Genomic DNA, 27,441 nt, shown 5'->3' with positions numbered 1-27,441 from the left:
AATACAATGACTCCATGAGATAATATGAAATACTAAAATTAAGACAAAGGAATAAAATAATAGAAGAAATGTAAGGTATCTCATGCAAAACAAGCAAATAAGCAAATAAAACAACCCTTAAAACAAATCAAGGAATGGCAATTTAACAAATATTTGACAACCTGAAAACCACGATAAAAATAGGCCTACAGATGATATATCAAGAAATTATGAAAAAAAAAAACTACCATAATCTCTTACATATAGAAGAAAATTTGGAAATAAAAAGGTCACCCATGATCTCCTGAAAGAAATGCCCAAATGTACATTCCCAGGTACATTATAGCCAAAATTCTAGGTCAAATAAAATAAAAAAAAAACATGCAACAAATAGTATGAAAACAAATGAACAAAAATCAAATACTGAGGAATCAGACTAAGAATCACATATTATTTAGCAACACCATTATAGAACCGTAGAAACCTTTAGAATACAACATAAACGAAGGCACGGTATATATTTAAAACCAAGAAAACATCTTCAAGCAAAAGTGAATAGGGGCAGCTAGGTGGTGCAATGGATAGAGCACGGGCCCTGGAGTCAGGAGTACCTGAGTTCAAATCCGGCCTCAGACACTTAACACTTACTAGCTGTGTGACCCTTGGCAAGTCACTTAACCCCAATTGCCTCACTAAAAAACCAAAACAAACAAACAAACAAAAAAACTGAATAATCAGGGAATACCAAGAAATATGGAAGAAAAGAATTCCAAATATTCCTAATAATAATATTAAAGTGGAATAGAATTTTGAAGTTAAAACAGAGCAGTCAAGAGAGACATAAAAAAGTACACAAGAGTGATAATCTTAAAGGATTAAACAAGAATAAATTGCACACTCTAATATGGAGAAATAATGCATGCTTTCTCCCCGAAACTTATCAGCATTAGAGGTCATAGAAGGAGTCTAATTAGACAGAAAAAGTTAGAGTGATTCTATTATGCCTTGATGATGTTAAAAGAATAATGGTAAAGGAGAAGAGGAAGAATTCATGGAACTTGGGGAAGGGATGGAAGAAAGGAAAAATTATTTCATGTAATCATGGTATGCAAAGAGAAGTCTATTTAGGGGGGAACATGTGATACTTGAACATCACTTTCATTTGAACTGCCTAAAGAAAGAAGACAACACACATAAATAGTTGGTTATAAGAATATTGTTTACCTCAACACAGAAACAGAAAGAAAAGAGAAGTAAAGTGGGAGATCAAATAAGGAGGGGAGCATATTAAGGGAGGTACTGGTCCTAAGCAAAACAACTTTTAACTTTTAACAACTTTTAACTAAGGCTGTATAAAAATAAAGCAGATCTTTTTTGAGGTAGCAAATAATTGAAAACTGTGGGGGTATCAATCAGTTGGGGAAAGGCTGCATAGTTTATGGTCCTTAAATTTAATGAAATAATATTGTTCTGTAAAAAAAATATAAAAACAATGAAGGAGGTGGTTTCAGAGAAACCTAGGAAGACTTGGATGAATTGATCTTAAGTGAAGTCCAAAGAAACCGGAGAATAAGTTACACAATAATAATATTTTCAAGACAAAATACTTTTTAAGACTTACTGATGAAACCTATGATTAACTACTATTTCATAGGATTTATGAGGAAACATGCTACCAACCTACCTACCTACCTCCTGATAGAGAGGTGAAGTACTCACAGTAGAGATTGAGATTTTTTTCTTACATGTCAAAAATAGGAATTTGTTTTGAATAACTATGTGTTTTTATCAAGTGTTTTCCTTCTTATTTGTTGAAGTGGAGGAAGGAGGTGAAGAAAAGAATGGTTTTTGCTAATTGAAAATATATGATTCAATTTTAATTTTAGGAAAAAAATTAGATATGACTATAGTAATATATATTTAGAACTAGAAAGGACCTTAGAGGGTATCGAATTCAACTCCTTCATTTTACATGTAAGATAATAAGAGATCTAGAGAGGTTAATTATCTTGCACAAAGTCATAGAAGCAAAGTAGTACAGCAGAAAAATAAAACATTGTCTCAAGTCAGAAGAATTAGGTCAAACAACAACTCTGATCCTTGAAAACTGTGTGACTACTTGCTTTTCTTCATCCTAGTTTTTTCCTGAATTGAAAAAGGTGAAAGTTAAACTAGATGACTTCTGAAGTCCATAGATCCATGATTCAGCTCTAGATACATGATCCTATCATCTTGGGCATGATTTAATTTCAGGTCCTTTGCTTCTTAATATAAGAATACTCTTTTCATGGCAGCACATTTTATGCAGGTTAACATAGAGCAACTTTATTTTTTTTCAGGACAGTGAGGGTTAAGTGACTTGCCCATGGTCACATGGCTAGTAAGTGTCAAGTGTCTGAGGGTAGATTTTTGAACGCAGGTCCTCCTGAATCCAGGGCTGGTGCTTTATCCACTTTGCCACCTAGCTGCCCCCTAGAGCAACTATTTTTTAAACATAAAACAATTTTTAAAAAACTTAATTTGATTTTTGCCAATTATTTCATCCTGATGATGAGGTAAAAGTGGTGTTCTACTTTTCACTAGTCAATGATAACTTTCAAGCTACAACCACAACTTACACACCGTAGTTTGACCTTTTGTCTCTTTATTGGGTTAGCAGAAATTTTCTCCTGCTTAATTATATGCTATAGACAGCACATGCACAAAACAGATTATAAATAGTAACTAGCTTTGAGGGCATTTGCAATAAAATATTGATAGGGATAGAGATAGTAAAGTTCCCAAGATTGTAGTGCAATGCCCAAAGCTAAGGACTAATAGCATCAACTCATAATTGACACAGCTTTTCCATCCCAAGGGCCTTAATTTCCAACTTTTGCTTGAGGAGATGGTTCTATTTTATTAATTCTTTTTCTACTTTTATTGGAAATGATGTTAACTGTTATTTGGAGAGTTTCCCAAAATGAGATAATTGCACTTGCTGCCATTATGTTTTATCAAAAGCACAATTTGCTTGAAACTCTTTATCCTGATTATGTAAACAATCATGCTTTCCTTTAACTAGAAATGCAGTAGTTAACAGAACCACAGACCATAAGTGTTTATTTCAGAAGTAGGTATACATGTACATATAAATACTTATAAAAAGGAACCTATGAGTCTTCTTGAATTTCAAAATTCCAACTTGTCTACACACATTAAAAATAATAATTTCATTTTCTTCTCAGACACACTAGTTCTTCCCAAATCTTTTAAGATATTATAATAAAGTTTAATGTCTGTCATATTTGAAATGCTTTGGCTCCTTTCTTTCATTCTCTCCTAAGTTATTTGGAAATATTCTATAGGCCCTCTGCCTTCTTCAAATATGTCAATTTCTTTCCATTTCCATCATTAAAATAACCGTTTACACTGCAAACATATCCTAAGTATTTTCCAACTCCTTTCTTCCTGTTTCTCATTTTTCTATGTCTCATGAATTCTTTCTCTTCTCTACCTCCTTAATGTCTTCTTTTCCATATATCCTTCAATAGAGTTGAATTCTTATGTTTATGAATCCATATGTGTGTTTATGTGTATTTGTATATGGGTATATACATATATAAATACATACATATACATAAATATACACATACATACATGTACTCAGTGACCATACTAACCCCCCACTCATGGCATCAATATTGTTTGCTGTAATGACTAAAAGGACTGTATTTTATATCAGGATATTAACTGCAAGCATCACTTTTGAAAAAGTACATGTTAACTGAGGGTATTAAAAGAGGTACAAAGACATTAGCTCTGGCTTTGGAATAAGAGGGCTCGGGTTAGAATCTTGACTCTGTTACCTGTCACCTAAGTGACAATAGGAAAGGTATAGTATCATGTGTTTGGCAATATGTGTATAGGAATGTCCGCATGAGTATATATGTAAATCATACATATATAGCCGAATTGCATGCATACATACTTATTTGCATATATATGTGTGTGTAAAGGTAGATAAATGCACACAGATGGCTTGCTTATCAAATTTAGGAGAGACAGAAAACTAGGAAGGATAGATAACACACTGGAATAAAAATTCAGAATACAAAGTAGTTTTGACTAGCTAAGGCATTGAAGTGAATCTAAGAAGATTAATTTCAATGAAGATAAATGTAAAATATTTCATCTCAATATAAAAAGAAATTCCTAAGTATAATATGGGAGAGATTTAACTAGATAGCATTTGTTCTAGAAAAGTTGTTGAGATTTTAGTGGATTTCAAGATTTATATGTTACCCATGTTATGTAAGAACCCAAAAGGCGAATAGAATCCTGGGATGTACTAAGAGGGGCATAACTTCTAGCAATATGGAGGTGGTATTCCCACTGTACTAAGCCTGAATCAAACCTCATTTATAAAATATTGTTTTCAGTTTAAGTGCATTGATAACTTGAAGAGTGTTGAAAGGACATCAACCAGAAAGGTAAAGGAGTTGAAATCCATGACATAGGAGGATTGATGGAAGGAACTGGAAATCCTTAGCCAGGAGAAGAAAAAAAAAATGAAGTGGGGATAAAATAGCTCTCTTCAAACACTTAAAGAGATGCCATATGGAGCAGTGTATAGACTTGTTCTCTTTGACCCCAAAAAGCAGAAGCAGGTGTAATAAGTGGAGATTGAAAAGAAGTCAATTGTTTAATGACAGGAAAAACCTCCTGAAAATTCAAGGTGCCAAAGTAGAATGCTTTTATGTGTGAAGGCATGCATGCAAACACATATGTGTTTGCATAATTTCAAAAGAATTTTCTCTACATTTCCTAAAATACCACATTTATTAATATCTAAGTAGATATAATTATTACCTGTTATGTTATTTAATATATCAATTCTATATTTTTCTGCCACTGAAGGCTTTCCATAATGTTCCCTCATACCATTTATCTGACCTTATTTCCTACTGACAAACAACTCAAATCCTGACCTCTCTCTAGTCAGGCCATGCCATCACCCATACATGACATGCTCATGCTTAACTTGGTGACTTTGCTCATGCTACTCCACTCACATAGGGTTCACTCTAGTCTCTACCCCAAACCTTATACTTTCTTCAAAACCCAGACCAACTCTACTCTTTCCATAGCATCTTCAACTGTTCCATTTTAGAATGATCATTTATTTGAATTTATTTCAGGACAATGAGTGTTAAGTGACTTGCCCAGGGTCACACAGCTAATAAGTGTCAATTGTCTGAGGTCAGATTTGAACTCAGGTCCTCCTGAATCCAGGGTCGGTACTCTATCCACTGTGCCACTTAGTTGCCCCACTTAATTTGAATTTTAATTTCTCTTAGAGTGATAGAATACCTGAGGAGATGGAATGCTCTGTACAGGAGATAAATGAGTGAAACATAAAAATAATATGAGAGAAAGACAGATAGTATGGATTCAAAGAGATCTAGAACTCTAAGCACCAGGAATCATGGAAAAGAACAGTCTAATTCCAGGTGGTAAAACATTAATATATGCACTACTGTCTAACTCTTCCTTTAATCTATATGTTTTGTTTTTTTTGCTATTTTTTTCAGACATTTTAGTGGAGTTTGATTCTCTGTGATCTTATTTGAGGGTTTTCTTGATAAAGATACTAGAGTGATTTGCCATGTCCTTCTCTAGCTCATTTTACATATAAAAAACTGAGGTAAAACAGAGTTAAGTGACTTGCACACAGCTAGTAAATGTCTAAGGCAGGATTTTGTTAAGGGCTAAAATTCTAGCTAAACTGTCTAAAATATCTAATGAGTGGTCGCCAATAAATTATAAGCTTTAGCAAGAGTTAGACTTTTAAGCATTTATTAAGGAGAATAAGAATTTTGGTAAAGAGAGAGAAAGGCCTAGATTCCTATCTATTAAAGGGAGAGCACATTTCTAGCTCCGCTCTCCACCAGAGTCCAGAGGAAAGAGCGCGAGAGTGAGCGCCAGTCTCTTCCTTCCTCCTCCCACTAGTCCGCGTCACTTCCTGACTCCTGGAGACTGTAAAGTGATTACAATAAATTTAAGCTTCTTTCTGAAAAAAAATGGAATTTAAAAATGATACCCTTCTGTAGATTCTGTAAGCCTGAAAATAACGGAATGTCATAGCCACCAAAGAATTAAAGGTGTGAGTCATGGAAATGACCCAAAGGGTAATGGAAAGATACATAGTACACTGAAATAGTCTGTATAATAAGATTTTGAAGAATTATATACCAGAAGCTGTGAGAAATATATGAAAGGTATATAACCAAAATGTGAATCAATCAAAATATAAGAATGAAGGCTAATGAACAGCTGTACTTAATCATTTATAATGTCAGGATAGCTAAGAACAGTCTCTAAAAACCCATAAAAGGGTGTGTTAAAGGGGTGCTTAGGAGAAGAAAGCATAGATAAGCTGTGGTTACCATATTGGAAGAAATATCCATATCAGTTGAAGAATCTTAAATTTAGGCTTTGATTCACAAATAATTGATGGAAAAAGAAAGTAGATTTCTGTGTGGATTTAGAAGGCAGAACAAGTTTCAGTGTATAAAAATTCCAGGTAATTAGATTTTTTTTCTCAGCACAAATTCTTTCAGGACTAAAAGATGTCATCAGTGAAAGTTATGGTAGTATTAAAATTGAATGATCACATGTCATAAGGGACATATGACATGTGACCATCCTATGTCTTCCACTGATATGTTTATGATATCAGAAAAAAAATAAGGAAGACCTCTAACATATTGGTCCAACCCCCTATTATGAACATACACAGGTAGTCACTGGTTAGATTGAACAAAGAAGGTAGGCATGGAAGATATATGATCTTCTTCAAAGAAAGAAACATCAGTTTTGACGAGATCTTTGATTCTTTAAATATTGAGGTACATTCTTCACAATACTCCAGCATTCCTAAAATAGAGTTCACAACTAATATGTACAAAAAAACCTTTTTGTTGTTAAGCACAATTAATTAGCAATCATTTCAATTTACAGAGAAAACACACATTGGAATTATACTGCTACAGTGATTTTTTAAATTTTTGTTTGTATCTAAATGATTGATGGCAACTCAAAGAATTGGAAATAATTTTTTAAGAAATATAATTCCTGATTGTCTTTAACAAAGTTCTTAAGTCTTTTAAAGTTGTTTGTCTTTATAATATCATTACTATCATATGAGTTGTTCAATTGGTTCTTGTCTTTCTAACAGTTCTTATAAGTCTTCTCAGGTTTCTATGAAACTTCCCTTATTTTGTCGTATCTCATGCCACAATAGTATTCCATTCCATCACTGTTGTTGGTCCAGATGTAGTGGTAAAATTTGTAGTGCCTGCTACAGGAAAGACTGGTGAATCTCATGAACTTAGGAGTTCTGAGCTGCAAGGGCTAAAACCATTCAGAGTTTTAGCATTGGAAACCAGGGGACTTCTTACTAGGTTACTTAAGTTAGGGAATATTGCCCAAGATCAAAGCTTTCATGCCAATCAATGAGACAAGGCCCTTGAATAGCCCTTATACCTTCATCCTGGACAAGATAAGAGGATCAAATTATGTTGTTTGGTTTGGTTTGGTTTGGTTTGGTAAAATTAAACAAAAAACATTGATGTCTATTAAAGGAATTCTTTTAAAAGCTACCATAATAAAAATTTTGAAGAAGAGAAAGCTCCAGAATAGCTGGGTAATTGAGATTGCTATATGGATGAGATTCACAAATTATTCACTTTCATTGAGAAGAGATTTAATGAAATATGCCTATATTGCTACCGTGGGGGTTTAGAAGTATTAACTAATTTCTTCATGATAAGAATTGCTAATTATTTAATGAGTTGAACTATATTACAAGGAGAATCAATTTGTTTTTCTAGAATAGCACTTCTCAGTGTGTGTGTATGTGTATATGCATGTGCACCCCTTTAAAATTGTCAAAGACTACAAAGAGGTTTGGGTTTTGTGGCTTATATCTATTGATATTTATTTTATGAATACTTAAAATATCTCAGTATTATTATGAAAATAGTTTTAATGTGACATTATAGACACTGAAAGTATCTTAGGGACTCCCCTAAGGGTCCTCAGGATAATACTTTTTGAGAACTACTGCTCTAGAGACCCTTTAAAAGTTAAGTTCTAGGGGGTAGCTAGGTGGCAGCTAGGTGGCCCAGTGGATAAAGCACCAGCCCTGGATTCAGGAGGACCTGAGTTCAAATCTGGACTCAGACAATTGACATTTACTGGATGTGTGACCCTGAGCAAGTCACTTAACCCTCCTTGCCCTGCCCCCCACCAAAAAAAAAGTTAAGTTCTAACCACTTGAAGTGGATTAGATGAAGTTTTGTACTGAGGTAAGAAAAAAAACTGCCTAACTCCTAACTCCTGATTCTCTAATCCAAATACCCACTTTTTTTCTCATTAATAGTAAGAATATAGTCATATCTGATTCTGAAATTTCTAATAAAATTATTGTATGATGAGCACATTACCAAGGAACCAATGCTTTTACTCACATCAGGTAAAGAGGCAGCACAAAGGGAATTATTTCTTCAAATAATTTAAACTGGTTGACAGAGGAAAACAACCTGCAGGCTTGATCCTCACTGCTACATACTCTGAACTCATATTGCCTTCTCAGTAGGCAAACATATGAACAATTTGCCTGACTAGATCAGTGAACAAGGTGGCCCTTGAGCTGTATTTCAAAGGAAAAGAGTGATGCTATTAGATGTAGTTGAAGAGGTCATGCTTCCTGCCACAGGGGACACCCATTGCAAAAGCATTTAGACATGAGATAGATGGTCCTCTGTGACAAATAGATAAAAGGCTAGTTTGGTTGAACTGCATACTGTGAGAGTGAAAGTCAGGCACAACAAGACAGGAAATATAGATTAAAGCCAAGTTGTGAAGGGTGTTAAAATCTACATAGAGAAGTTTGTATTTTATCCTAGTGTATATGGTCAGCCTCTATAGTTCATTAAGTAGAAGAATCACATGAACAGACCTAATTATAAGGAAATCATTTTGAATGCAGTGTACAGAATAAACTAGAGGGTGTAGAAAATTGAGGCAAAGAGTCAAAATATAGGGCCACTGCGACAATGTAAGTGAGAGGTAGTGAATGCTTAAATAGGATTATTGTGTAAGTAGAGTGGAGATGTTAGGTGCAAGAAAAGTTGAGGAAACTCTGGACTTATGGAGAATGAGGGAAAGTGAGGAGAAAAGCATAACTTGAAGGTTATGAACCTGGAGACTATGAATTTTAAAAAAATTATTCAACAGACAAAGGGAAGTTTGTAAGAGGCTTGGGTTATAGAACAAAAGGTAATGAGTTCTCTTTGGGCATAAACATTTTTCAATGTTTCTGGAGTAACCAATTGAAATGTTGAATAGGCAGTTCATGTGGGACTGAATCTCAGCATAGAGAGCAAGGCTGGATATATAAGTCTGTGAGTCACCAGCATAAAAATGACAATTCCAGAAAGAGTTAGAGTGAGCCAAAGCAAGAGAAATTAGAAACAGTAGAGTATAGGAAATAGCAAAGAACCTCGAGGAATACTTACAGTTGGGAGCATAGTATTGATGTTAAGCCAGTAAAGAAATATGAGGAGAGATCCTAAAGTAGGAGGAGAACCAGTGAAGAATAGTTTAATGAAAAACCCTAAAAGATAAAGTATTTAGTAGGAAAGGATGATTAATAATATAAAATGAAGCAGCTAAGTCAAGAAGGATGAGAACTGAGAAAAAGGCTATTAGGTTTGGCAATTAAGAGATCACTAGTAACAACACTCAACCCTTGTTTTCCAGTTTCCCTTTGTATGAATTCTGAACCCATTTAGAATATAAGCTTCTTGATGAAAAGGATGACCTTGGTATTTATAAATACAATATTTAGCACAATTTTTGGAACACAGTAAGTTGTTGATAAACATGTTACCCTTCTACCTGATTTATCTTTTTCTATTTATCTATCTATCTCTAGTTGTCTGTCTGTCTATCTGGGATCAAGAACACATGTAGAATAGTTTATGTTGGCAAGAAGTTCTATTTAACTAACAAGACTAGAGAAAAGAAGGAGAAACAGGGGGGTTGAAAATGTCATAAGATTTTGAGATGAAGGAAAGGGGATAAAAAGAAACATGTTTAATATCTGTACTTCTCTCAATAATGTTAGAGGCAAGGTTCTTAGAGAAAATAATGGGGTTCTGGGGTATCCAAGGGGTCCCCCACTCAAAGGAGCCTTGCCTGACCTTTTTTAAGGCCAGGACAGAGTCAGTAAGATTGCAAAATAAATGTGGATTGACCTCCCTAACTACCTAAAGGAAGTAAACTCACCTGGGTGAACCCCCATGTCATGTCAATCAATGGATTGGGAAATTACCTTGGATCAATGTTCTGTGACCCACCTCTACCTGAGAGAGGATAAAAATCCTTGAGGCAAGGGGTATTGCTCTTCTCTGTTCTCTCCCTTACTCTTCTCACTTTGCCTCTCCGTATCCTGGGATTTTATGATGGGCCTGGGACATTGGAGGAGTCAGCCATGTGGCCCCACTCTCTCTTTTCTATCTAGTTATGTAGGGCTTCTGAACTCTAATTCTGAGCAATATGCTCTCTCTTTGCTAACATTTAATATGCTTTTAATAAATGCTTAATGCCCCAAACTGGTAAAGTAGCCTCTAATTTATAAGTAGCAATATATTAGAAACCCCAGAAAAGTTCTCTAAAACCTAGAACAGAGAAGGCACCCCCATATATTTTCAAACGACACAATTCTCAACTTGAATAGTGGAACTGGGGAGCTGTAGGAGGCTTGAGAAGAGAAAAAAGTTTGGAATAACATTTTTAAGAGAGATATAGGGAAGGATGAAAGGACTGCCTGGCTGGAGGAAAGGCCTGTTGGATTTGGATAACATAATAACCCTTCCAGCACAATTGTGTGAATTCCGGCAGTTCCATTTGAAATCATGTGAGTAAAAGCCAAAAATAAGAATTAACATGTACTTAGAATTTTTCAAAGCTATACTGCAAAACAATTCCATTTAGATCTATGTAGAGGCATTGTTGATGCTCCCAAAATATGAAATAATATATGTCCCCATTCAGTCCTTTATATAATCATTTTATTTGGTAGTTTAACCAGGGTAAATAAGCCACCACAATAAGTAGGCTAAAAGAACATAAAAAAATCTTAAGACAGCACATTTTTGATAGCCAAATAGAAACATATTAATCCTTTATGAAATTTACAAGTTGTGATGGTAGAAGACTATAAGTCTTGTCTCATAAAATAGTGAGAAGTCATAAAGGGAATTAAAAAACATACAGAAATCTTGGTGACAGACTCAGTTCCGTTATATCATACTGAATCCATTTAAGAATAAAACTTTGAAAAAACACAACAAAGAGATAAAAATGTAAAATAACCAATAGTTTTCTCCATTAATGAATAGAGCATCATTATATTCTCACATAATTTGAAGGGAAGCATGAAGAAATGGAGCATCTGAACTCAACCAAATATACAAAGAAAAGATCCTTACTACAAATAATATTAAACTTAAAGGACATCAAAGGATTGATACATAAGATATTGGAAGATTAGTGATATTAGACAAGTAATGAAAAGAGCCATAAATAGGAATTTCCGAAACCCAGGATATATTCAGAAAGGGGTGGGGGAAAGAGAGTGATATCTAGGGTGTGGCCACTCCCATGTATAGTTAAGGTAGATAACAAACAGTTTTGGAGAAGTGGTAAACTTTAAAGGAAGAAGGTTTTTTAGTGATAGTGGAAGAAGGAAGTTATACAAGTGGTAATGTGGAATGAGTATCATGCTTACCTATTTTCTTGGCTTTGGGTATTGTGGGGATAGGAGTAGCCAGCCTTAAAGATGATGTCTTCAGAAGAAGGCAAATGTTAAAAGAATACAAGATGGACAAAATATTAGAGGAAGGGATCAAGTACGAATAGAGATTGTTTTTAAAAAGTGGAGGTTTCCAAAGAGCATAGTGGAAAGAAAAGTGGATGGAGACTGGGGAGGATGAAAGCTGAATTTCCTGGGAAGGGAGGTCTGACAGACAGTGCTTTTTGCCTTTGTGCCTGATAACCTTGCTAATCCTATTATGACTTTGGGTAATTCACATATCTCTGGTCATATGTCCATGAAGAACATTGATGGAAAGGAGAGCCCAAAGACAGAGAACAAAAACTTTCTATATCCTGGGTCTTGGGGGATCCAGTCTAAGTGATAAAGCAGGCCAGTTGTGACCTGTTCCCTGGGAAAAGGAACCATAACATAACATTTAGATATTGGTGCCCTGGATCATACTAGGTATAGCTTAGTGCCTTATTAAAGCTGTGACTACAGAGGGGAAATAACACCTTGAGCAAAATATTGGTAAGTACTCGTATGCCAATTTTTCTAACTATAAATTCTTCAGGAAAATAATCTTTGCATGTATTGAGGTTATCCCTGATGAAGGTATAAAATAAGGACAGGCTTTTGGTAACGTTTTCTCATAGCGACCACATATTTCTAATAATTTTATTGAAAAGTATAAAGGATTCAAAATTCCATTATGTTTATTATTTCGTGAATATAAAAATTACTTTATCCAATTCAAATCTTCAATATACTGAAAAGTAAATGTGCTAAATAAATATACTAAAGGCTCTTCAAGAAAATGACTCACTAAAATAGTTTAAAATAATGCAACCTTTCTTTCCTTCCTTCTTTTCTTTCTTTTTCTTTCTTTTTCTTTCTTTCTTTCTTTCTTTCTTTCTTTCTTTCTTTCTTTCTTTCTTTCTTTCTTTCTTTCTTTTTTCTTCTTTTTTTTTTTTTTTAGCTGGGCAATGAGGATTGCTTAAGTTACACAGCTAGTAACTGTAAAGTGTCTGAGGCTGGATTTGTACTCAGGTCCTCCTGAATGCAAGGCCAATGGTTTATACACTGCACCACCTAGCTGTCTCTACTTGTTTTTTTTTTTTTTAATATGTATGTTTTTACTTCATTAAGTATTTTCCAATTACATGTAAATCATTTTTGTTTCTTGTAGGTAAATGGGGGTTAAGTGACTTGCCCAAGGTCACACAGCTAGTAAATGTCAAGTGTCTGAGGCTGGATTTGTACTCAGGTCCTCCTGAATCCAAGGCCAGTGCTTTATTCACTGCACCACCTATCTGTCCCCAATGTAAATCATTTTTAACATTTTTTAAAAATTAAAGTTTTAAATTTTATACCTTTCTCCAGCCCCTCCCTCTTCCTTGAGAAGGACAAGCAATTTGATATTGATTATACATGCTAAATTATACAAAACATTTCCATATTGGGCATGTTGTAAAAGGAAATATAGCACCCCCCAAATAAAGAAGAAAAGTAAAGATATTAAAAAATGTATGTTTTGATATGTATTCAGAGTTCATCAGTTCTCTTTCCAGAGATAACATTTTTCATCATGGAGTCTTTGGAATTCTCTGGATGATTGTCTTGATCAGAATAACTAAATCTTTCACAGTTGCTCGATCATCCTTACAATATTGCTGCCACTGTATAGAATGTTCTGGTTCTGCTCACTTCACTTTGCATGAATTCATGTAATTCTTTCCAGATTTTTCTGAAATCATCTTACTTGTCATGTCTTATAGCATAATATCCAATCACAATCATATACCACATCTTGTTCAGCTATTCTGCAATTGATGATTATGCACTCAATTTAAAATTCTTTGCCAACAGAATAAGAGTTGCTATAAATATTTTTGTACAAATAGGTCATTTTTCCTTTTCTTTGATCTCTTTGATACATAGACTTAATAGCATTTTTTTCCTTTTTCTGTCATGTTAGGTAATTTGATAGTGTGAGGTAGTAGTATCTCAGTGTTCATACCCTATTACTTGAGTAATCTTGGGTATCACATAATATTCTTTTGTCTCAGTATTGTAAAGGGGTCAATTACATGGTTTCTGAATTCTTCTCCACCTATAGATTTCTATATATATGATATATATATATATATGTATGTATTTCTATATATGAGCCAATGTTAATGAGTAGAGCACAAAATTACCTAGTAATGTCTTTTCTTTGTGTGGTAAACAATGTCCATTCCATAAATACTCAAATTTTAAAAAATACTTAAATATTTCAAGTTTCTCAATGAAGATTATTATAGACTGTTTGCTTTTAATTTTCCTGTCAGGACTTCCTATAACTTAAGTATCACAACCTTAAGATTTTAAAAGAAAAAAATGATGATAAATACAACAGTAAAACAGTGAGTAGTATACAAGAACGTTAACTTTAGGAATTGTGACACTGTGGGGGACAGCTAGGTGGCACAGTGGATAAAGCAAAGGCACTGGATTCAGGAGCACCTGAGTTCAAATCTGACCTCAGACACATGACACTTACTATCTATGTGACCCTGTGCAAGTCACTTAACCCCAATTGCCTCACCAAAAAAAAAAGAAAAAGAAAAGAAAAGAAAAGAAATGTGACACTGAAATGATGTCACAAAAAATTTCTTCAAAGTGGTACTCTATTTCTTTTCTTGACTTTAAATTAAAATATAAGATTCACTTATGAAATGATAAAAAATTGAAACCTAATAGGTTAGAACTTTTAAAATAATAAAATGAAAAAAATAATCAGGAAATTAGATCATTACTATAGCATTTCAATATTAATTCTTTTTTTTTAATCTGTGGGCCCCCAAAAAACATGGTATTTTGTGCCCTGAGTTACATCTAGTAGGGAAATGTGGAAGAGGGGAGAGGTGAGGTGGAAAAGGGCATGAGAAAAGGGTTATGGATGAGGGAATACAGAAGGTGTCTGTAGGTCTAGTCCACTTAGTTTTTTTTTTAATGTATGAGGTATTTTATTTTTTCCATTACATGTAAAGATAGTTCTCAACTTTTGTTTATACATGCTTTACAATTTCAGATTTTTCTCCCTCCCACCCCTCCCTCCCCCCTCCCCTAGACAGCAGGTAATCTGATATAGGTTATATCTATATATCTCTATACATATAGATATAGATATAGATATATATATACACATAATAACATTAATCCTATTTCTGCATTAATCCTGTTACAAGAGAAAGAATCAGAGCAGTGATGCAAAACCTCAAAATAGAAAGAAAAAAAAAAACAACCAACAGCACCCAAAACAAAAGAAATAATATGGTTCAATCAGCATCTATACTCCACAGTTCTTTCTTTCTTTTTTTTTCTTGGATTTGGAGATCCTCTTCTATCATGAGTTCCCTGGAACTCTTCTGTACCATTGCATTGGTGAGAAGAATATAGTCCATCACAGTAGGTCAACACTCAATGTTGATGATACTGTGTACAATGTTCTTCTGGTTCTGCTCATCTCACTTATCATCAGCTCACGTAAGACCCTCCAGGTTTCTCTGAACTCTTCCTGCTCATCATTTCTTACAGCACAATAGTATTCCATTGTATTCATATACCACAACTTGTCCAGCCATTCCCCAACTGATGGGCACCCCCTCAACATCCAATTCCTTGCTACTACGTAAAGAGCAGCTATAAATATTTTTGTACATGTGGGTCCCTTTCCCCCTTCCATGATTTCTTTGGGCAAAAGACCTAAAAGTGGGATTGCTGGGTCAAAGGGTATGCACAGCTTTATCGCCCTTTGGGCATAATTCCAAATTGCTCTCCAGAATGGTTGGATCAGCTCACAGCTCCACCAACAATGCATTAGTGTTCCAATTTTCCCACAGCCTCTCCAACATTTATTATCTTCCTTTGTTGTCATTTTAGCCAATCTGATAGGTGTCAGGTGGTACCTCAGAGTTGTTTTAATTTGCATCTCTCTAATCATTAGAGATTTAGAGCATTTTTTCATATGGGAATAGATAGATTTGGTTTCTTCATCAGAAAACTGCCTGTTCATATCCTTTGACCATTTAGCAATTGGGGAATGACTTGGATTCTTATAAATTTGATTTAATTCCCTATATATTTTAGAGAGGAGGCCTTTATCAGAAGCACTGGCCTCAAAAATTGTTTCCCAGCTTTCTGCCTCCCTTCCAATTTTGGATGCATTGCTTCTGTTTGTACAAAAATTTTTTAATTTAATATAATCAAAATCATCCATTTTGCATTTTATAATATACTCTATCTCTTGTTTGGTCAAAAACTGTTTTCCTTTCCAAAGATCTGATAGGTAGACTATTCCTTTCTCTCCTAATTTACCTATGGTATCACCTCTCATGTCTAAATCATGTATCCATTTTGACCTTATTTTAGTATAAGGTGTAAGATGTTGGTCTATGCCTAATTTCTGCCATACTATCTTCCAGTTTTCCCAGCAGTTTTTGTCAAATACTGAGTTCCTATTCCAGAAGCTGGAGTCTTTGGGTTTATCAAACACTACATTACTAGTGTCATTTACTACTGCATTTCCTGAGCCTAGCCTATTCCATTGATCTACCACTCTATTTTTTAGCCAGTACCAGATAGTTTTGATGACTGCCGCTTTATAGTAAAGCTCCAGGTTTGGTGCCGCTAACCCACCTTCCTGTGAATTTTTTTTCATTATTTCCCTGGATATTCTTGATTTTTTGTTTTTCCAGATGAATTTTGTTATTATTTTTTCTAGCTGTATAAAATAATTTTTAGGTAGTCTGATTGGTATGGCACTGAATAAGTAAATTAATTTAGGCAGTATTGTCATTTTTACTATATTAGCTCTGCCTATCCATGAGCAATTGATATCTTTCCAATTATTTAGATCTGATTTGATTTGTGTGAAGAGTGTTTGGTAGTTGTGTTCATAGAGTTCCTGGGTTTGTCTTGGCAAGTAGACTCCCAAGTATTTTATATTATCTACTCTTACTTTAAATGGAATTTCTCTTTCTATCTCTTGCTGCTGTACTTTGTTGGTAATGTATAGAAATGCTGATGATTTATGTGGATTTATTTTATATCCTGCTACTTTGCTAAAGTTGTTAATTGTTTCAAGTAATTTTTTACTTGATTCTCGAGGATTCCTTAAGTATACCATCATATCATCTGCAAAGAGTGATAGTTTTGTTTCCTCCTTGCCTATTCTAATTCCTTTAATTCCCTTCTCTTCTCTGATTGCTAAAGCTAACATTTCTAGAACAATATTAAATAATAGGGGTGATAATGGACATCCCTGTTTCACCCCTGATCTTATTGGGAAGGCCTCTAATTTATCTCCATTTCATATAATACTTGCTGATGGCTTTAGGTAGATACTGTTTATTATTCTAAGGAAAGCTCCCCCTATTCCTAAACTCTCTAGTGTTTTTATTAGGAATGGGTGCTGTACTTTGTCAAAAGCTTTCTCTGCATCTGTTGAGATAATCATATGATTTTGGTTGGTTTTCTTGTTGATGTGGTTGATTATGTTAATAGTTTTCCTAATGTTGAACCATCCCTGCATTCCTGGTATAAATCCCACCTGGTCATAGTGTATTATCCTGGTGATCACTTGCTGTAATCTCCTAGCTAATATCTTATTTAAGATTTTAGCATCAATATTCATTAGGGAGATTGGTCTATAATTTTCTTTCTCTGTTTTTGCTTTGCCTGGTTTTGGTATCAACACCATATTTGTGTCATAAAACGAATTTGGTAGAACTCCTTCTTCACCTATTTTTCCAAATAATTTGTATAATATTGGAATTAATTGTTCTTTAAATGTTTGGTAAAATTCACCTGTAAACCCATCTGGCCCTGGGGATTTTTTCTTAGGGAGTTCATTAATAGCTTGTTCAATTTCTTTTTCTAATATGGGTTTATTTAAGGATTTTATTTCCTCTTCAGTTAACCTGGGCAGTTTGTATCTTTGTAAATATTCATCCATTTCATTTAGATTGTCAAATTTATTGACATACAGTTGGGCAAAATATTTCCTAATTATTGCTTTAATTTCCACTTCATTGGTGGTAACATCACCCTTTTCATTTTTGATACTAGTAATTTGGTTCTCTTCTTTCTTTTTTTTAATCAAATTAACCAATGTTATATCTATTTTATTGGTTTTTTCATAAAACCAGCTCTTAGTTTTATTGATTAATTCTATAGTTTTTTTTGCTTTCAATCTTATTAATTTCTCCTTTAATTTTCAGGATCTCTAATTTAGTGTCTAATTGGGGATTTCTAATTTGTTCTTTTTCTAACTTTTTAAGTTGCATGCCCAATTCATTAATCTCCTCTTTCTCTTTCTTATTCATGTAAGCATTTAGAGCTATAAATTTTCCCCTAAGCACTGCTTTGGCTGCATCCCATAGATTTTGGTATGTTGTCTCATTATTGTCATTCTCTTGGATAAAGTTATTGATTGTTTCTATGATTTCTTGTTTGGCCCATTCATTCTTTAGAATGAAATTATTTAGTTTCCAATTGATTTTCATTCTACTTTTCCCTGGCTCTTTCTTACATGTAATTTTTATTGCATCATGATCTGAGAAGGATGCATTTACTATTTCTGCCTTTCTACATTTGACTATGATGTTTTTGTGCCCTAATACATGGTCAATTTTTGAAAATGTGCCATGTACTGCTGAGAAAAAGGTATATTCCTTTCTATCCCCATTCAATTTTCTCCAGACATCTATCATGTCTAACTTTTCTAGTAATCTATTCACCTCTTTCACTTCTTTCTTACTTATTTTTTGGCTAGATTTATCTAATTCTGAGAGGGGGAGATTCAGATCCCCCACTAGTATAGTATTACTATCTAATTCCTCTTGTAACTCATTTAACTTCTCCTCTAAGAACTTGGATGCTATACCACTTGGCGCATACATATTTAATATTGATATTACTTCATTATCTATAGTACCTCTAAGTAAGATGTAATTTCCTTCCTTATCTCTTTTAATGAGATCTATTTTTGCCTGCACTTTGTCTGAGATAAGGATTGCTACCCGTGCCTTTTTTACTTTAGCTGAGGCATAATATATTCTGCTCCAGCCTTTTACCTTTACTCTGTGTGTATCTCTCTGCTTCAAATGTGTTTCTTGTAAACAGCATATTGTAGGGTTCTGGTTTTTAATCCACTCTGCAATTCGCTTCCGTTTTATAGCAGAGTTCATCCCATTCACATTCACAGTTATTATTACTGACTGTCTATTCCCCTCCATTCTATTTACCCCCTTTGTACTTTTCCCCCCTTCTTTCACCCTATTCCTCCTCACCGACGTTTTACTTCTTACCCCTGCCTCCCCCGATCTGCCCTCCCTTTTTATCACCCCCCTCTCTTTTCTTTACCCTTTTCTCCCTTGCTTTTGTCCTCCCTTCTATCAGTCCCCCCCTTTCCCTTCCCCTTTTGTTTCCCTAAAGAATGAGTTAAGTTTCTTTATCCCAATGAACGTATATGTTATTCCCTCTTTGAGTCAAATCTAATGAGAATAGGGTTGAAACCATGTTCCCCCCTCCTTTCTTTCCCTCTATTGTAATAGGTTTTTTTCCACCTCTTCATATGATATAATTCATCCCATTCCACCTCCCCTTTCCTCTCCTCCCCATAGACTCCCTTTTTATCCCCTTAATTCTTTTGTATCATCACATCAAAGACATCACATCAAAGGTATATTTATACCCTCTATATAAAGTCCTTCTCTCTGCCCAAATACATTTACAGTTCTTAAGAGTTACGAGTATTATCTTCCTGTGTAGAGATATAAAGAGTTTAACCTAATAGGGTAACTTTTTTTTCCCCTCTGTTTACCTTTTTAAACTTCTCTTGATTCTTGTATGTTGAGATCAAATTTTCTATTCAGTTCTGGTCTTTTCACCAGGAAAGATTGAAAGTCCCCAATGTCATTAAATGTCCATCTTTTCCCCTGAAAGAAAATGCACATTTTTGCTGGGTAATAGATTCTTGGCTGCAATCCAAGCTCCTTTGCTTTCCGGAATATCATATTCCAAGCCTTGCGGTCCTTTAATGTTGAAGCTGCCAGGTCCTGAGCAATCCTGACTGTGGCTCCATGATATTTAAATTGCTTCTTTCTGGCTGCTTGGAGTATTTTCTCCTTCACCTGATAGTTCTGGAATTTGGCTACAATATTCCTTGGAGTTTTCCTTTTGGGGTCTCTTTCAGGAGGTGATCGGTGGATTCTTTCAATGATGATTTTATCCTCTGATTCTATGATATCAGGGCAGTTTTCCTTAATAATTTCCTGGAATATGGTGTCTAGATTCTTTTTCTGGTCATGGCTTTCAGGCAGTCCAATGATTCTCAAATTGTCTCTCCTCGATCTGTTTTCCCGATCAGTTGTCTTTCCAATGAGGTATTTCACATTTTCTTCTATTTTTTCATTTTTTTTTATTCTGCTTGACTGATTCTTGGTGTCTCATGGATTCCTTATCTTCCAACTGTCCCACTTTAATTTTTAAGGGCATTGTTTTCTTCAGTGAGATTATGCACCTTTTTTTCCATTTGGCTAAGTGAATTTTTTAAGGTATTGTTTTCTTCAGTGAGATTATGCACCTTTTTTTCCATTTGGCTAAGTGAATTTTTTAAGGTATTGTTTTCTTCAGTGAGATTATGCACCTTTTTTTCCATTTGGCCAAATGAATTTTTTAAGGCTTTGTTTTCTTCAGCTTCCTTTTCCAAGCTGCTGATTCTTTTTTCATAGTTTGTTTGTTTTGCTTTCATTTCTCTCCCCATTTTTTCTTCTACCTCTTGCAATTGATTTTTAAAATCCTTTTTGAGCTCTTCCAGGAAGGCTTTTTGTTCTTGCGACCAGTTCACCTTCCCTTGTGAGGCTTCAGATGTAGCCAATTTGAGGCTATTGTCCTCATCTGAGTTTGTGTTGGCTTCTTCCCTATTGATACAGAAGCTCTCAATGGAGAGGGTTCTTTTTTGCTTCTTACTCATTATTGCAGCCTATTTATTTATTTATTCTTTAAGTTGAGGTCTGCTCTGGGGGCACCAGGGTCCCTGTTTTGGGCTTCTTGTGCAGGTGTATAGGTGCTGTGTGACCGGGCTTTTACTCTGAGGCCTTTATGGTGTGTGGAAATCCCCCGCCCTGCACTTCCTGTCTGATTGCGCTCAGCCAGCCAGGCGCCAGACCCCGGCGTCTGATCCCGCCGTTCGTGGCCCTCTCGGCCGGTGCAGGTAGGTTTTCCACTGTCCTTCTTGGCCACCAGATTTTTGAGCCAGGTTCCGGGAGCCTCAGTTGTTCGGCTGTGGCCCGCAGCTCCTGCTGACTTGCCCCGACCCCCTTGGCGCGGGGTTGCTGCCCTGCGCTGGGCCTCCCTTTTGCCCGAGTCAGACCGACCTTTTCCTGAAGTCTTCTAAATTATCTCTGGTTGGAGGACTGTGTCTCTCTGTCTCTTTGCAGGTTCTGTAGTTTCAGAATCTGTCCAGAGGCTTGATTTAATGTTCGTTTTGAGGGAACAGAAGGAGCGCTCAGGCAGCTTGCTGCTTCCTCTCCGCCATCTTGGCTCCGCCCCCCCCCCCCACTTAGTTTTTATACTGAAAGGGTTCTTCTCCTGTCTCATTGAGGAGACAGGTAAGCGCCTCTGTCACTGTATAAGGGTCACAGTTGGGAGAGGGGCGGCGATCTTCAAAGTAGCCCTTCTTGTCCTGCCCAACCATCCTGGGAATTTGGATGCTGGTGTCGCAGTTGGTTATACCAGAAGAGAACTCATTAATGTTGGATGTCTCATGGAAACCTGTCAGGCGACGGGCATTGTCCAGACCCGCTTTAGGGTCATAGGCTCGGATGTGATACTTGTGTCGCTTACTTAGTCTCCTGATGGCTTCTTCAATAAATTTTAGACCATTCTCTTCTCTCATAGACCTTGGTGCTGAAGTTAGTATGGCAGTCAGCTCTGTTCCAGTTTCCAGGGATTGGCTTGGGATCAAATGTCACAATCATTCCAAAATCTTCACACACTCAATGAAGGATGAAGCGGGCAATCCAGAGGTGATCCCCCATTTCAATCCCTTCACACAGTCCTATCTGGAACTCCCACTGAGCGGGCATTACTTCAGCATTTGTCCCCCCAATTTTTTTTTTTAAGTGAGGCAATTGGGGTTAAGTGACTTGCCCAGGGTCACACAGCTAGTAAGTGTTAAGTGTCTGAGGCCGGATTTGAACTCAGGTACTCCTGAATCCAGGGCCGGTGCTTTATCCACTGCGCCACCTAGCCGCCCTGTCCCCACAATTTTGACTCCAGCATATAGGCAAGCACGGTAATGAGCTTCTGCTATATCTCTTCCATAGGCTTTATCAGCTCCCACGCCACAGTAATAAGGACCCTGGGGCCCAGGGAACCCATTGGAAGGCCAACCAAAAGGGTGTCCATCTGTTCCCATGAGAGTATATTCTTGCTCCATACCAAACCAGGGTTTCTGGTTGGTTACCATATCCATTATCCTTTTACAGGTATGCCTCAAATTGGTTTCTGCAGGCTTGCAGTTATACTTGAAAACTTCACAGAAAACCAATTTGTTGGGGTCCTTTCTGAAGGGGTCTCAGAACAGAGCAACAGGAATTAGGTACATATCACTGTTAGAGCCTTCGGACTGAAAAGTGCTGGAGCCATAAAAATTCCATTCAGGTAGTTCATCAGTGATCTTCGGTTCACTCTCTAGGGTCTGAGTCTTACAGCACAGTCTCTCACCAATACCGTAGATCCAAATGTACATGGCTAGGACTTTGTTTCCCTGAGGCAGGTTCAGGTACATCTGCTTGATATTTTTGTTCAAGTGAGAACTGGCTGAGGTGGCCATGTTGGACAGCCTTGAATAGTGTGGAAACAAACTGTCAAAGTCGACAGTGCAGGAAGATTGTTTTGCAGGCTGGCAGGCAGTTTGGTAGCTCTAGCTGGTGGTGGTGGAGGTGGCAATGGAGGTGGTGGTGTCTGTAGCCGAGACAGCGACTTCCATTCTCAGCTCTACCTCAATATTAATTCTTAAGGATACCTTTTACTAAGCCTAAGGATAGAAGACAGATAACCCCAAATCCTTTGAATAAAATATGGTTTTTTATGTACATATACATGTATGTATACACATTCAAAATTAGGTATGTTTATATAATATTTTATATTTATGTTATTTAAAAATTATTAATTCATAAGACTATTTTATATATTATATATGTAGTGAATGTATATGTATATACATATGTACATGTATATGTGCGTGTGTGTGTGTGTGTGTGTGTGTGTGTGTGTGTGTGTGTGTGTGTGTGAGACTTAAGTGCCTGGGGAAGTTGAGAGAAATATAGATCCACAGCAAATAGAAATGATTACCATATGCAAAGACCAAGAACTTTGCTAAAGGTAAACACCTTGTTGTGAGCAGAGTCATTGAGCTCCTGGAGAGAGAATACCAATAAGTGACTAGAGAGTTAGAGAACCTTGCAAAATGATTATCAGAGATTCCACTTTGCCCCTATCCATGCTCTTTCTATAACTCTGATGACAACAGAGAAATAGTGACATTCTCAGAAATCTTCAGTTTAATTTAGAACTTAATTCTTCTACGTGCCCCCTGCTTGCCAGAGGAAAGGACAAGTATTAATACTACCCTCTTTGGTTCAAAGACATATAAGCAGTATTAACACATAGAAACTTTGTGCTAGAAGAGACCCCAAAGAACAGTGAGTCCAATTCTTTCATTTTGTAGAAGTAGAAATAGAATAGAGAGAAATAAAATAATTAATTTAAATATAAATATCAAGTCAATAGCTCATCCTGTTTACACAGTCAGCTTGAGCCATACAAAGTTTTTATTTCAGCTTTCATATCTCACACCAAGGCTCTTTCCAATGCAGAATTTTATAGAGGAAGTCAGTAGAGACTACTATATTGGAGTTACTTCTCCCAAGGTGTTACACTAATTATCTTAAATCCAATGCCAGTAGGAAAGTGATAAAGGTCAAAAGGAAGTATTTTATGACATGTTTTAGAATAAATCCACAGTTCTGTGAACAAATTACCTTGGAAATTATAAAAAGTAAAAAATGGATTTTAGAAACAGAAACAACAGGGTATAGAATAGGGCTTAAGAGCTGATCAAATAGTAAATCTAATCATGTACAAACCATCAAACATAAAATAAATATTTAGACTAAGTGCTCTAGTTCATTGTTATATAAATCTGTGCTTTTAGTGACTTCTACAAGTTCAAATGTGATGCATAAAGCTTTGTATATGATTTGGTGGCTTCAATAAGTGACTTCATTTATCTTTGGCATGCTGTCATTTTATATCATCAACTCTCTGTTCATGTCATTAGCAAAATCTGTGTAATGGATCTCTGCAAAAACGAGCTGCAATTTATAAGTAATAATTTATGAGAACTCAAAGCATTTTTTCCTTTTTTAGAATCAAGCATATAGGCACTTAGGAAAATTAAACCATGTTTTTTGTATACTTCTCTTGCCTTTGTTTTGCTTCCCAGTACAGAAGCTTTCAAGCAGAATCATTTTCTAAAGAATCCATTAGGGCCCAAATGAATTAAAATACATTCAACAGCTCATGCAGACACACACACACATATACATATATATGTATATATATGTATATGTGTGTGTACACAAAAACTTAATATATCTGAGTTCTAGATTCTCAGATAGGGCCCTCAAAAATATTCATTTAAAAGCAGTTATGTAATTTTCTTTTATCAAAATATTGAATTCAAATATATCACATATATTGAAAAAATTCTGACATTTATATAACATTTTAGAGCCTCAAAATACTTTGTATATATGATGTCATTTGGGCCTTATAAAAATCCTAGGATATAGGCACTACAAATTTTATTTATGTTTTATTAATGAGGAAATATACGTTCAAGGATGTTAAGCCACTTTCCCATGGTCACATATGTAGTAAGTGTTAAAAAAATGAATTGCATCCAGAACTTGGTGATGCCAAATCTAGCTTGCAATTCTGTCTCTTTAAATTAATCACTTAATTAGATTTAAAACTATGAAAAGAAAAAAAATAGAACCTTGATCTTTTTGCAGTAAAGATTTTTGACAAATAGAATTTGAAGGGATCGTAGCTATCATCTAGTCCAACCCCCTTACTTTATGGATATAGAAACCAAGGCTCAGAGTGTTAAAAATAATGTCTAAGATTGTCATGGAAAAGCTAAGAATGGTTTTTCAATAGTACTTTATTTTATTTTTCCAATTATATATAAAGATAGTTTTCAACATTCATTTTTGTATGATTTTGAGTTCCAAATTTTTCTCCCTTCTCTCCCCTTTCTCAAAGCCAGCAAGTGATCTGATATAGGTTATACATTACAATCATGTTAAATGTATTTCTGTATTAGTCATGTTGTGAGAGAAGAATCAGAACAAAAGAAAAAAAAACACATGAAAGATGAAACAAGCAATAACATCAACAACAAGAGTAAAAATAGTATGCTTCAATCTGCATTCAGACTCCATAGTTCCTTTTTTTGCATGTGGAGAGCATTTTCCATCATGAGGTGTTTGGCATTTTCCTAGATTGCATTGCTGGGTAGAGCTAACTCCTTCACAGTTGACCATCACATAATGTTGTTTACTTGGTTCCGCTCCTTTCACTCAACATCAGTTCATGTAAGTTTTCTTCCAGATTTTTCCCAAAATGTGCCTGCTTATTGTTTCTTATAGAAAAATAGTATTCTACTGCATTCATATATTGTAATTAATGGGCATCCCCTCAATTTCTAAATTTTTGCCACTACAAAAAGAGCAGCTATAAATGTTTTTGTATATGTGTGTCCTTTTCCCTTTTTTATGATCTCTTTGGGATACAGACATAATGGTGGTATTGCTGAGTCAAAGTTTATGCACAGTTTTATGCCCTTTTGAGCATGGTTTCAAATTGCTCTCCAGAATGGTTGGATCAGTTCACAACTCTGCCAACAATGTATTAGTGTTTTGATTTTCCAACATCTTCTCCAACATTTATCATTTTCCTATTTTGTCATATTAGCAAATTGGGTAGCTGTGAAGTGGTATATCAAAGTAGTTTTAATTTACATTTCTCTAATTAGCAATGATTGGGAACATTTTTTCATATGGCTGTAGATATAAAGCTAAGAATTTTAACATTTCTTCTGACTCCTACTTGAGTACATTCCACTTTTCTACACTTTCTTCCTTTGCTTCTCAGTCAAATTTCCCTTGCCTTTTGATATAGATTTCTTTTCAGGGCAATGAGAGTTAAGTGACTTGCCCAGGTTCACACAGCTAGTTAATTGTCAAGTGTCTGAGGCCAGATTTGAACTCAGGTTATCCTGAATCCAAGGCCAGTGCTTTATCTACTGCGCCACCTAGCTGGCCCTTGATATAGATTTAATAGAGCAGTTCCTAATAATATAGACTGATTATATATCATTTAAAAGTAACACTACTAGATCTATCATGCTTTATTTTTTGATATGTGCTATACCTACCACTTGCAAAAATAAAGAGATGAGGCCTAGAATACTTTTGGAATTTGAGAACTTCAGGGGTTAAACACCAGGGACCCTTTTTTTCCCAGTACAGGGTTTTTTTTTTTTTATTATAAAAGTATTTTATTATTTTCCAGTTACATGTAGAGATAGCATTCAACATTTGTTTTTTTTCCTGATAAAAGTATTTTATTTTTTCCAGTTACATGTAAAAATAGTTCTCAGCATTTGTTTATGCAAGCTTTCCAATTTCAGATTTTTCTACCTCCCTCCTCTCCGTCCCCCCTCCCCTAGACAGCAGGTAATCTGATATAGGTTACATATTTATATGTATATATACATATATATATATATATACATACACACACATAATAACATTAAACATATTTCTGCATTAGTCATGTTATAAGAGAAGAATCAGAGCAATGAGGAAAAACCTCAAAATAGAAAAACAACAGCAACAAAAACAAAAGAAATAGTATGGTTCAATCAGCATCTATACTCCACAGTTCTTTTTTTTTTTCCTGGATTTGGAGATCCCCTTTCATCATGAGTTCCCTGGAACTCTTGTGTACCATTGCATTGGTGAGAAGTATATAGTCCATCACAGTAGATCAACACACAATGTTGATGATACTGTGTACAGTGTTCTTCTAGTTCTGCTCATCTCACTTATCATCAGCCCACACAAGACCCTCCAGGTTTCCATGAACTCCTCCTGCTCATTGTTTCTTGCAGCAAAATAGAATTCTGTTACATTCATATGCCACAACTTGTTTAGCCATTCCCCAATTGATGGGCAACCCCTCAATTTCCAATTCCTTGCCACCCCCAAAAAAGCAGCTATAAATAATTTTGTACATGTGGGTCCTTTTTCCTTTTTTATAATCTCTTTGGGAAAAAGGCCCAAAAGTAGTATTGCTGGGTCAAAAGTTATGCACAGCTTTATAGCCCTTTGGGCATAATTCCAAATGGCTCTCCAGAATGGTAGGATCAGTTCAGAGCTCCACCAACAATGCATTAGTGTTCCAGTTTT

The 27,441-nt window shown here is 35.4% G+C and overlaps 1 pseudogene; it reads right to left on the bottom strand.

The window, feature by feature from the left end:
- Positions 1 to 21,455: 21,455 nt before the first annotated feature.
- Positions 21,456 to 22,730, bottom strand: LOC122735726 (annotated as a pseudogene).
- Positions 22,731 to 27,441: the final 4,711 nt, after the last annotated feature.

This window comes from Dromiciops gliroides, chromosome 1 (genome assembly GCF_019393635.1).
Source record: "Dromiciops gliroides isolate mDroGli1 chromosome 1, mDroGli1.pri, whole genome shotgun sequence".
NCBI lineage: Eukaryota > Metazoa > Chordata > Mammalia > Microbiotheria > Microbiotheriidae > Dromiciops > Dromiciops gliroides.
The sequence above is the reverse complement of the archived record's forward strand: the minus strand, read 5'-3'. Positions and strand labels throughout refer to the sequence as shown.